Source organism: Mytilus galloprovincialis, chromosome 4 (genome assembly GCF_965363235.1).
Source record: "Mytilus galloprovincialis chromosome 4, xbMytGall1.hap1.1, whole genome shotgun sequence".
NCBI classification, from domain to species: domain Eukaryota; kingdom Metazoa; phylum Mollusca; class Bivalvia; order Mytilida; family Mytilidae; genus Mytilus; species Mytilus galloprovincialis.
The window spans coordinates 11,141,067-11,153,158 of NC_134841.1; the positions used below are offsets into that span (position 1 = coordinate 11,141,067).

At 49.7% G+C, this 12,092-nt stretch overlaps 1 long non-coding RNA gene across 1 annotated transcript; it reads right to left on the bottom strand.

Annotated features, from left to right (window-relative positions):
• Positions 1 to 835: 835 nt before the first annotated feature.
• Positions 836 to 12,092, bottom strand: LOC143071337 (uncharacterized). Its single transcript, XR_012976878.1, has 2 exons — positions 11,938 to 12,092; positions 836 to 3,674 (listed from the first exon to the last, which is right to left on the bottom strand). It is a non-coding gene; the product is annotated as an uncharacterized LOC143071337 (long non-coding RNA).

The following is a 12,092-nucleotide window of genomic DNA, read 5'->3' on the forward strand; positions in this document are numbered from 1 at the left end:
AATAGAATAATCCTAGGTAAGAAAAAGTTCAGGAAAAAAGCATGCTGAAACTTTGGGTTAGGTGAATAAATAGACAATAACTGTTTAGTGTCTTTAAATATCAGCTGTATTTGTACGAGGCTAGGAAACAAGGTGTATGCGAGCTTTTAGCGAGCTATTACACCTGTTTCGAGCCGAGTTCAAATACCGCTGATATTTAAAGACACTAAACAGTTATTGTCTTTATCCTGCAATTAATTCTGTTTATCCTGCAATTGGGTGTCCTACTATACAGATACAGCCCTACAGATATCGCTATGCTGTATCTGTACACTATACAGATATCGCTTAAAAGCTCCGCCCACTGCCGGACTGAGTATTGTATGAACCTATGTGACCTCAGAATGTGTATTGGGAGTCGCATTCCAATGACGTATCAATTGCAGACTAACGTTTACTTTTATACGTTCTGTTTGTTTTCAAAAATTTCTTTTGAGCAATAAGAATCACACCAATTTTCTGATAACATACACACACGAACCGCAGTCTTTTCTACGATGACAACTACCGATTTCAAAACTTTAATGTGTATGATTGTGTTACACAAACAACCATGTCAATTTCATGTTGTGATCCCGAGTAAATATGAAACTTACCCAAGAAGCTTGATGATGTCTCAGGCGTCTTATTTCAAGGCGATTGTCTCTTTTGGTAATTCTGTTACGTCTTGTAGATTATGTTTCCGGAAAGAGAGAGAGAGAGGCATCATGGGATCGTGCACTTCCGGCAGGGTCTGGCTTAATACCAACGAATACTACACTCCCCCCAGTTTTATATGTTTGTTGTAAGTATAGAATTTTCTTTTTTTTTTTATTGCCAAATTGTCCAAAATAATAATAGTGAATTTTCCAGGTGGGCCCCCTCAGATGAGAGGGGCCCAGATTAGACAAGGGTACTAATTATTCGTTTTCTTTTCGAGATTGCTAAATTAAGTTAACCCTGTTGGAACGTATAGCCAGTCCCTTACCCCTTTCAGCAACGATCCCAGTCCCCTCATATCCTTGGTGATGCCCCCTTGATTACAAAATGTAGGTGGGGCTAGTAAGTTACTTTAATAAATTTAACAAAACGAACTTAAAATTAACTGTCCTCTCTGGACAAGTTTACAGATATTTACACCAAAAATAACTATCCTCTCTGGACAAGTTTACAGATATCTACACCTATGTACACGAAAACTGCTCCCACTACCTACACCCTATACAGAACTCGTGCATTGCTGGTGATGGCCTCCAGCAATGCCCAAAGGGTGTCCCCCGACCTAAAGGCCAAAAGTCCCATTGCCACCTCGGCAATATACTGGGGATGCCCATGGCTGTGATTGGGCACCCATGATGGCCTGAAATAGGGGGCATCACTCTCCAGAAGTATCCTGTCTAGGGGGAGGGACGACACCACTTGCCCTTGTTCCTGGTCAAACCGGATTACCTCCCCCGTATACCCAAAATAGATATTGGGGAAGGCATCCCTCCAACGCCTCGCTTCCTGCCTGCCCCCATCAAAGCAATGGAGATGGATCCTCTGCTGAGGGTCCACCCTCTCCCGGACTATTGTTAGGGCTTTCAGGTGCGCCTCCGCACTATGGCGATCCTCTGGAGCCCCTCTAATATGGAGAATGAGGGGAACCTCTGGCCTCCCCTTGCACAAATTTAGGACCCACCTTAGGGTGCTAACCTGCCTTTGAAGAGGTGGGTCCCGCTGGCTCTGGTCCAACCCAACTTCTCCAATGGCCCTTACCCCAGGCAACCCCAGCAGCCGTTCCATCTTGTCGAACGAACTATCGTCCAGCTGCTGGGCCTTTTTGGGGTGGACTCCTATTGCTGTGACCCAGGGTGATCCTCCAGGGGGTTCCTGCAATGCCAATGCAGATGGCCATGTCCCTGGGTCACAATACACCATAACCCCTCCTACTAGGTCCACTGGGTTTCTTGGGGGGGTGGGAAGGCGCATCTCGATGAACCGTTGCCGGTCCATCCTCCCGTTCATCCTCCATTGCCTCCACCCCCGATCTAAATGGAAGTGGGAGTCAAATGCGGGAGGTGTTGGACTCCTGATTGCACTGTCCACAAATAGTTTTTTTCCTGGAGGGGAGTCGGAGGGGGACCTCAACGGATCTATTCCCCCCTCTGCCTGTCCTATCTGGCCTGCTGAGGACCCCATGGCTGCCCGGGGACCTTGCAGCCTAAACATTCCCCTAAACGCATCCGCCCTGTCTCCCAACTCCCCCATTATGGCTGCCTGGACCCTCCAGTCAATGAGGGCTCCAGGAGAGTTGACCGGTGCTGTTGAGAAGTATGGGGGAACTGGTCGTCCCCCTTCCCGGCATACCTCCTCCATCTGCCCCTGGACTGCCTGCCCAATGATGTGGGGCCGTGTTATCTCCAGCCTATTCACATGGGTGACCAAATCCTCTAGGTCCCCACCCACTAGCATCCAGGCCTGTGCCTGTAGTGCTGCTACCCTGATTGGAGCGAGGGAAGCCCTTGGTTGGTCTCGTTGTTCTCCGAATACTTCAGCCACATGTTCCAGCATCACATGTGGCTGAATATCCAATGCCCTTATGGGGCAACCCTGGATGGGGCACTGCTGTAGGGTGGGGATGTCCATCAACTTTGGCAGTGTAGGTCCTTGGGGTGTCCTCTGGCCTGACACCCCAGTCTCCCTCAGCTTGTAGTCAGGTTGGGGTGTCCTTAGACTTGACACCCCAGTCTCCCTCGGCTTGTAGTCTGGTTGGGGTGCCCTTTGCCTTGACACCCCAGCCCCCCTGGCTTGTTGGTTTCCTTGGGGTGTCCCTTGGCCCAACACCCCAGTCTCCCTCGGCTGGTAGTCTTGTTGGGGTGTCCCTTGACTTGACATCCCAGTCCTCCTCGTCTGACAGCCTCCCTGGGGTGTCATATAACCCGACACCCCAGTCCCTCTCGGTGTGTTATACTTCTGGGGTGTCCTTTGTCCTGACACCCCTGTCCCAGTGGGCGTGTAGTTATGTTGGGGGTGTCCTTTGCCACGACACCCCTGTGTCCCTTCTTCCTCCTCCCTGGAACGAGTTTGGTGTCCGCCTCTGTTGGGCCTCCCTTAGTGCCCTCTGCAGCCTGGCTGTCTCTTCGAGTTGTCGCTCTTTCTGTCGACTCCTTCTTCTCTTCCTTTCTTGGGTGGTCTCCTTACGCCCCTGAAAACCCCTACCCAGTGGAGGCGCGCTGTGAGCATCCCGGTCGGTTGGAATGCCCACAGGGGTGTCCCTAGCCATCGGGACAGCGGCCCCTGGAGTGCTCCTGGAAACGGAACAGCGGCTCCTTCCTCCACTGGGGTCCCTAACTCTGTCCTCCCTGCTACCTGACCGGGCCCTGGAATCATGGCTCCCATCCCTGGTGCCCCTAACTAGCCCAGAACCCGTATCCCTAGCCTTTGGGGAGGAGTCCCTGTGGTCCCCAGAGATGTCTTTTCCTGGGACCTTAGCTTCGAACTCCCCATCCTGACCCTTTGCATCAACCTGGCTTGGGACAACCCTTTCAACTGAGGGGACCCTATCGTGGTGTCGTCCCCTGGGGCTTACCTCTCTCTGCTCTTTCTTTTCCTCGGCAGCCCAACTTCTTTTTGGGCTGCCTCCTGAACTCCCCTCGTCACTGGACATGTCTTTTCTGCAAATACAAAAAATACAACATTTGAAGGCCCAACTTAATTACATCTGGCCTCGTCGTTCAATATAGCAGCTATCTAACTAGATACCAATGTAGTTAAATAGTTGCCTCCCTATTTACAATATCTGAAACTATTTACAATGACTTAAAGACTCCTTATGTACAACAACAGCATCATAACAGCACCCTATTCTGAACCCTTCCTACGGGCTGACCTGCGCAGTCCCGTAGGGTTCAGACTAACGTGCGGTGGACCTGGTTTTATCTTACAACCAGAGCATATGTAGTCCTGGTTCTCCCATTCTTCCGCCTCCTGTGGAGAGATTCCCACGCACCTGCCATGGTACCACTCACTGCACCTGTCACAGGAGATCATAAACTCTCCCGTATAAGGTCCTCGGCAAGTGCAGTACAGTGCCCCAGTACTTCCTGAGGCATTTGTTTTTCTACCCTCAGTTGATTGTAGGGTGGGGGGCACCTGGTCCACCCTGACAGGATCTTGAACATTATCTTGTGAAGGGGTTACTGGGTTGTTAGGTTGCATTGCTTGGGCCACACCCCCATTTTGAAGCTCTTCTATTGCCCGATTGACCCATACCGGTAGCTCCCTATCCCTACACAGCTTCAAACGGTCATGGTTCACCGTGGTGAGGGCTTTCTTCATTTTTACCTTATACAGGTAAGGCGAGATTCTTGCTAGGATGACCCCTGGCCCCCTCCACATAGGGTTTAGCTTTTTGCACTTCCCTGGCAGTGAAGCTGTGTCCAGCTTATAGACAACATCCCCTACCTTGTACTGACGAGCAACTACCCTAAGATCGTATGCTTGCTTAGCTCTAAGCTGGGAGGTCTTGAGGTTTGCCCTCGCAATTTCATGGGCAGACCTTAGAGCCTCTTCTAAGTCACCCACATACCCGGCCAGGTCTGGAGGTTGCCCCGTTTTTGGTGGCCTGAACATTAACTCAGCAGGGAGGTTTACCTCTCTGCCCAACATGAGGCGATTGGGGGTAAACCCGGTGGATCGATTCACTGATGCCCTAATTGCCCCCGCTAATTGGGGAATGTGTAAGTCCCAAGTCTTCTGATTGGTACCCACAAAACACCTGATGGAGGCCAGGAGGGTTCGATTAAATCTCTCTACCTGGCCATTAGCAGAAGGGCGATATGGGGTGGTCCGAGCCTTGTGGATGTGGAGCAATTCACAAACTGATTGGAAGAGTAAACTCTCGAAATTACGGCCTTGGTCTGTAAATATTTCATATGGATACCCAAACCTACAGAAAAAATCGTTAACAGCCGCCCTTGCCGTGACTTCAGCCGTCTGAGAGGGGAGGGGGATACACTCCACCCACTTGCTGAATTGATCTACAATCATGAGCAGGTGTTCATTTGCTCTGTCTGACTTTGGTAGGGGCCCTACAAAATCGAGGTGCACTCTCTCCATAGGAGCCCCAGCGTGAAACATTGTCATTGGACACCTTGCAGTCTTATTCGGTTTCTTGCTCTGGTTACATGCCGTACAACTTGCCACATAGCCCTCCAAGTCCCTTTTAAGCCCATGCCAGTAGTAAAACTGTTTTACTCTTTCTTGGGTTCTAGTCATGCCCTGGTGCCCAGCTGAGGGGATGTCATGGCATAATTCCATAATGTCCCTCCTCCATTCTCGGGGCACCAGCAACCTATTTCCCTCTCCGTCTTTTGCATGATACATTATCATTCCCCGTTCATCCCTACTGAACCTCTCCTTGATTGTCCAGTAAAATTTTGCCGGTTGGCTACTTCGAAACAGGTCCCCCTGAGCAGGTTGACAACTGTTATCGTCAAGCCACTCAGTGAGCCACTTAAATTCCGGGTCTTTGCTCTGTGCGTCACAAATTTGTTCAACAGAATATTTCCCTAAAACCACCCCAAGCCCATCTTGGACAACCCGGATGGAACATTCTGGGTCATCTGGGACTATCACCACATCTCTACCCACCGTGGCCACTGTCACTCGTGATATGCAAATACCCTCATCGGCTGGTTTTGGATCGGCAACCGGTATTTCATCTAAAAACCCAACCTCATCAGAATTTTGGCCAGTGACCAGTATTTTGTTTACAGACCGTTTCCCCACACCTGTTCCTTTGGATGCCAATGGGACCACGTCATCCACATCAGTCATAAATTTAGACCACTGTGCTTGAGCCCTTGCACAGTATGGACAACCCCCACAGGGCAGGGTTGCCAAGTTGACCTCGGTTTTAAAGTCCTGACATGGAGAGTCAACAGGCATTCTGGACAGGGCATCCGCGTTTATGTGTTTGGAGCCCGCCCTATGTCGCACCTCCATGTGATATTGGCTCAACTCCTCGAGCCACCTGGCCAGCTGCCCTTGGGGCTGCTTAAAGCGAAGCAGCCAGGTGAGGCTACTGTGGTCTGTGCGGACTACAAAGTTCCTTCCCAGCAAGTAGTGCCGGAACTGTCTGGTGAAGCGTACTACGGCCAGGAGCTCCTTCCGGGTGGTGCAATACCGCCGTTGCTCTGGAGTTAAAGTACAACTGGCATAGCAAACTACCCTTTCCTCCCCATTTTGTACTTGGGACAAGACTGCCCCGATTGCATAGTCTGAGGCATCTGTATCTAGGATAAATGGATCAGAGGTATTGGGCAGGGTCAGTAGGGGTGCAGAGGTGAGAGCCTCCCGCAGTTTATCAAATGCCTCCTGCTGTTTTTCCCCCCATGTGAACGACCTTTTGCCTGTAACATCTTGAAGGGGAACTGCGATTTTAGAATACCCCTCAATGAAAGCACGGTGATAATTGGCGAACCCCAGAAAACGCTCTACCGTTTTAGTATTGTGAGGGGCTGGCCATTTCTTCACATCCTCTATATAGCCTGGGCCAATATTCATACCCTGCCTGCTTACTAGTCTGCCCAGGAATTCTACCTGTTCTTGAAACAGTTCACATTTCTTTGGCTTAAGCTTGAGGCCGTATTCCCTAAAGCGCTGTAAGACCGCCCTCAGGTTGGCCAAATGAGAAGCTATATCCTTTCCCAGAACCAAAATGTCGTCCAGAAAGGCCAACACTATATCCCAGGTTAACCCCCTTAGAACCAAGCTTATGACCCTGGCATAAGTAGCTGGGGCATTACAGAGCCCGAATGCCATCCTGGCAAACTCAAAAAGGCCGTATTTTGAAATAAATGCGGTTTTTGACCTATCCTCCTCCTTGATTTTCACTTGCCAATACGCTGAGTTAGCGTCCAGCTTAGAGTACCACCGATTCCCTGCAAGGGTATCCAGGCACTCTTCTACTAAAGCTAGAGGAAATACGTCTTTTACACAGGTAGAATTTAAAGCTCTATAATCAATGCACCACCTGACCCCCCCGTCCCTCTTTCTTACCAGTACCGGGGCAGAGCACCATTCAGAAACTGAAGGCTGAATGACCCCTGCCTCCAACATTTTCTTTAAGTGGGTCTCCTCCTCTTGAGCAAACCCAATAGGGGTTCTCCTCATTCGTTGCTTTATTGGGGGGTGTCCTGCAGTGTCAATTTGGTGTTCAATGGCCGAAAAATTCCCCAAATCAAACTCACTTGCTGCAAAGACATCCCCATACTCCCTTAACAGAGATGCCAGGGCTTCTTGCTCTTGGCTTCCCAGTAGTGTCTTGGAGCGATCAAAGAGATCTCTGAGGTGCTCGGGGACTCCCTGGTCAGATTCTGTTGGGCCAGTACCCCCCCCCTGTACCTACTACACGTACCTTTGCCGGGACTTCTATTTTCTCAACTTCTACCGCCTGGGCAATTAATTCCCCCTGACGCACATGTACATGCTTATCTGAAGTATTTATCAGACATACTACTGGTTGGCTCCCCGCCGCATGTAAAGTGCGGGGAACCAAAAGACCAGAGGGGCTGCCTGCCTCGACAATATAACTGGGCATTTCACAGTTAACCTGGCAGCTGAGCTTCATCACTGAATTGGGCGGCACCGTAACTTTATCACGGATTGTCACGTTAGCTACCCTTGGTGCCTGCCCGACCTTACCCATAGTCATGGGTATGACCTCGTCTCCTACCCGCAGCTGTCCATCTGACATTTGCAAGTCGATGCAATGTGCCCTTAATAAGTCGAAACCCAACAGCATGTCGTCCTCTATAGGGGCCACATACAGATTTGTTTGTATGAGTTTGGAACCCAGTTCCAAATTCACGGGCCCGACAACATACCCATTCATTTGCATCCCCTTTCCTGCTGTATTCATGATGACTTCCCTGAGGATGGGGGGCACAGACTTTAGGGACCTGTATACCTCCTCTGATATTAGGGTCACTTCTGCTGCAGTGTCCACCACAGCAAACAAACTCTGCCCCTGAACTTTTATGGGTACCCTAAATACTGTCCCGGAACGGAGCTGACAGACAGTGACAATTTCACAATCATTTTCCTCATCAACCAATGTAGTGTCTGCTTCCCCCTCAGAAGAGGAGGCCCCACTGTTATGGGCTTCCTCATTATTTTCCAGGTCAGTATCAATGGTTCTTACCGCCCTGGGAGGGCTATGGTCTTCAGTGGAGTCCCAGCTACCCTGGGGTTCTCCATAACTGGCCATAGCTACTGCTGCCAGGCTTGTATCTTCGCGTTCAAACCATAAGCTCCCTGGTATTTCTCCTCTCTCCTCACCCCCAGGGTCCCCCTGATCTTGGGTAAGCACTGACTGGACAATAAGGGGTCCAAATTTGATTTGTTCTCCAGAGTCTAGATGAACAACCTCCCTAAAGAACTTGACGGGCAAGACTCCTGCCTGGTTACCCGGGCATAATATAGCCCTACTGGGTGCCCAATAGAACTCGTAACCCTCGGCCTGAGCCCTTGGTACATCTATCTTTATCTGTACTTCCCAATGAGGTTTGAAGGTAGGGGGTACCTCACTCAATAGATGAATGTGCTGCCTATTCATCCGTCTCAACCCTTCCTCTTCTATATCCCCCCAGGCAAGCATGGTTGTGTAGTGGTAGGCATGGGCAACAGTATTTTCCTCTACAGAGGGCATACCAAAAGATCCCACTTCAATGGAATGCCCCTGGTTTGCCTTTATTTTCCACCAACCATGATCTTGGTCCCTCTCTAAAGTGAAACGTTTGTCCACGTCTACCTCAACCAGACGGGTGAGCTCCTTGAGAGTGTACCCTGACAATCCTGGGTGCCTCGACAGGAGCTCATCAACATACACGAATCCCCCAGGGAGAACCTTGAGTCCCCATTTACTGGCACCATGCCGCAACACATATATCAGTGTTTTTGACAAGTGACGGTCAACTCCATGGTCTTGGATTACTTCCTCCTCTGAATCGGAGGAAGCATTCTCCTTATCCTCTAATGGGCACTCAGGGGTTGGGTTATTTACAGACTCTATGTCCTGGGTGCCCTCCCCTTCAGACTCTACTGATAACAACCCCTCTGCCTCTTGTATTTGTATGGGCATTACCTCATTCCCCTGACAAACTGATTTTGGGCCCTGATATTCCAAGGTTACTTCCCCTACATTTTGATCCCTAAACTGCACATCTGTTGACAGGCCAAACTCTATTTTTGGGGGCTTGCTCTGACCTGTGGAGCTGCCCCGTTGGAGTTTAACGAACTTGGTGCCATACGAGATTGGTCAGCAAAAGTTACCGTTTTCTCTTTTGACTGCAGATCTGGGCACTCATTTCGCATATGCCCAGGTTTATAGCAGTTATAGCATACACTTTCCCTCCCAGACCCTCTATATGGGGATGGGCTTCTTGATGGTGACCGTCCCCTAAATTTTGGGCAGTCCCGTTTGAAATGTCCTCTCTCCCCACAGTGGAAACATCCTCCGCCAGCTGGCCGTCCGCCCGGTGAGGGGCTTCTTGCCGGAGGGCAAGTGAGGAGTTTCCTAAATTGGTCCATCATGTCATCCAATTTCTCATGCACTTGACCCAACTTATTATCAAATTTTGTATTGGTCTTTTCCAATTCACTTTTCCAAGTACTCACTGGGGCCCTCTCTGGGGCCATAGTGGCTCTTACCTGCGGTACCTGGTACTCTTGGAACACCTCTTGGTGGTCATCATACCGGCCACCCATTACCTGCCTAACCTCACGCCTGGTTGACCTCCCATATATTGCCTGGGTATTGTGCTGGAATAGCCGTATTTTATCTACGGCCTCCTCTATGCTTTGGGGCTGAAGATTAGAAACTTGCACCCCCAGCTCTTTATTTTCAATACCCTGACACAGCCGCATCACGGCCTGCTCATACATATAGTCATCAGGGAGGGTTCTAAAGGCTCTAGTGGCTAAGGACAACACCCGGTCAGCCCAGTCCTCCAGAGACTCCTCAGGGGCTTGCCGAGCATTGTTAAACTGAACCCGGGCGGTCTCGGGGAGTGCCTTGAAACCAAAGCGCTTGTGAAGCTTTTCCACAAGCTCCCTATAACTTACCTCCCTGTCCCTTTCCGTTATGAGGGCATAATATTCGCTGGCCTTCCCCTCAAGGCACCAGCAAAGTTGGTCTTTACATTCCTGGGGACCCCATTCACAAACCTCTGCGTATCTAGCAAATTTTGTGAAAAAGGCCTGCCAGTTGCCCTTCCCGTCATACTTGATATTTTTTGGGGCATTGCTAACTTTAGAGACTGCACCTGAAGTTGCTCGTGCCCCACCTCTGCTGTCAGGTCCCCTTATGTTTTCCCTGGGCCTATCCTCATTGTGTGGCATTGGGTAAGCATGTTGCTCGTAGCTCCCCCCAGTGGTGACCCCTTGTGGGGGCACCGGTGTATACCCTTGGTTGTACTGAGTTTGGGATTGTCTATCCCCATAGGCACGGGCAGGGGTCCGCCTTGGGTCCTCACCCCTGTTGTTTGGTCTTTCTTCATACGTCGGGGCAGGTCCTTGCCTGGGGTCCTCGCCCCTATTGTCTTGCCACTTGCCATACCTACTGCGGGGTGTTTCATACTGTCCCCCACCAGTGTGAGCTGGTTGGGTACAGGGTGCTGACCCTTGACCTGCATAGTTGCTTGTGTGACCCATGGGGTATGAAGGTGCGCCCCTTTTAGTTGGAACGGTTTTGTCCCATGCACTGGCTTCCCCTGGCCAGTGCTGTTTGGCATTGATACTACTCCCTTGATGTTGGGGGTTACTTTGGTTTGGGTCACCCATCATGGGTTGACTCCACTCATTTTTTGTAATTTGTTCCCTGTATCCCCCATCCCAATTTCCTGGGGTCTTAGGTCTAGCTCCAGCATCCCCGGAATATGGGCTACACTCAAGAAAGGCAGAGTCCATCTGACTAGGACCATTCCAGGGTCCAGGACTTTGCCCCTGATGCCATGCCTCTTGCTTAAATTCTGATTGGGCATGTACCCGTGCTGGGGTGCCTTGTGAGGCAACGTGTCCCCCACCTATTAATGTGTTAACCCTGCTTAACATTTCATTGTGCCTGCCTTGGGCTTCAGGTGGTGGTCCATTATTTTGGCCACCCCCATTTTGATTGAAGTCTAGCCTAGACAGGAGGGCCATTGTCACTCGAAGATGGGATATTGTGGCTAGATCTGACTCAGTCACAAAACCCTTACCCTCCCTTATGTCCATAATTTGCTCCCCAGTTTTTATTCCTATACCTGGGAGCTGAAGTAACTCTTGAAAGCTACAAGTGTTTATGTTTATGATGGACATTGTAACTGTAAACAATCAACACTGTTTTTGTACCAAGTTTATTTATCAATAAACAACAACAACCAACTCTTTTAATAATACAGATGTTTTTATTTTATTTTATTTTTATTGAATAACAAAACTTCCGCTTTATAGGGTAACCCGTCCTTCTGGTCTGCGGTTATTAGCGGAAGCAAACAGAACAGAACAATAACACTACTGGTAACCCGTCCTTCTGGTCTGCAGTTATCAGAGGTAAACAGAACAATTAACAACACGACTGGTTCCCCGTTCCTCCCAGGTCACGTGATCCAAGTCGTCTTGAAAATACGAAAAAACAACGAATACTCAATGCTACACAAAAAACAGGGGTTCTACCGCGCTGCAAAACCCCTGTAATGTTATGTAATATTCTCTCCCAGAGTATTACACAACAAAAAACGATCGGTAAAGGTTTCCCCCGAATCCTTTTCCGCGGGAAACACTGTTGAAGCGAACGTCGCCTCAAATCACAATATAAGCAATTACTTGCAGTGCACCACGCAAATAAGTGCTCGCAGCGCCAATGTTGTGATCCCGAGTAAATATGAAACTTACCCAAGAAGCTTGATGATGTCTCAGGCGTCTTATTTCAAGGCGATTGTCTCTTTTGGTAATTCTGTTACGTCTTGTAGATTATGTTTCCGGAAAGAGAGAGAGAGAGGCATCATGGGATCGTGCACTTCCGGCAGGGTCTGGCTTAATACCAACGA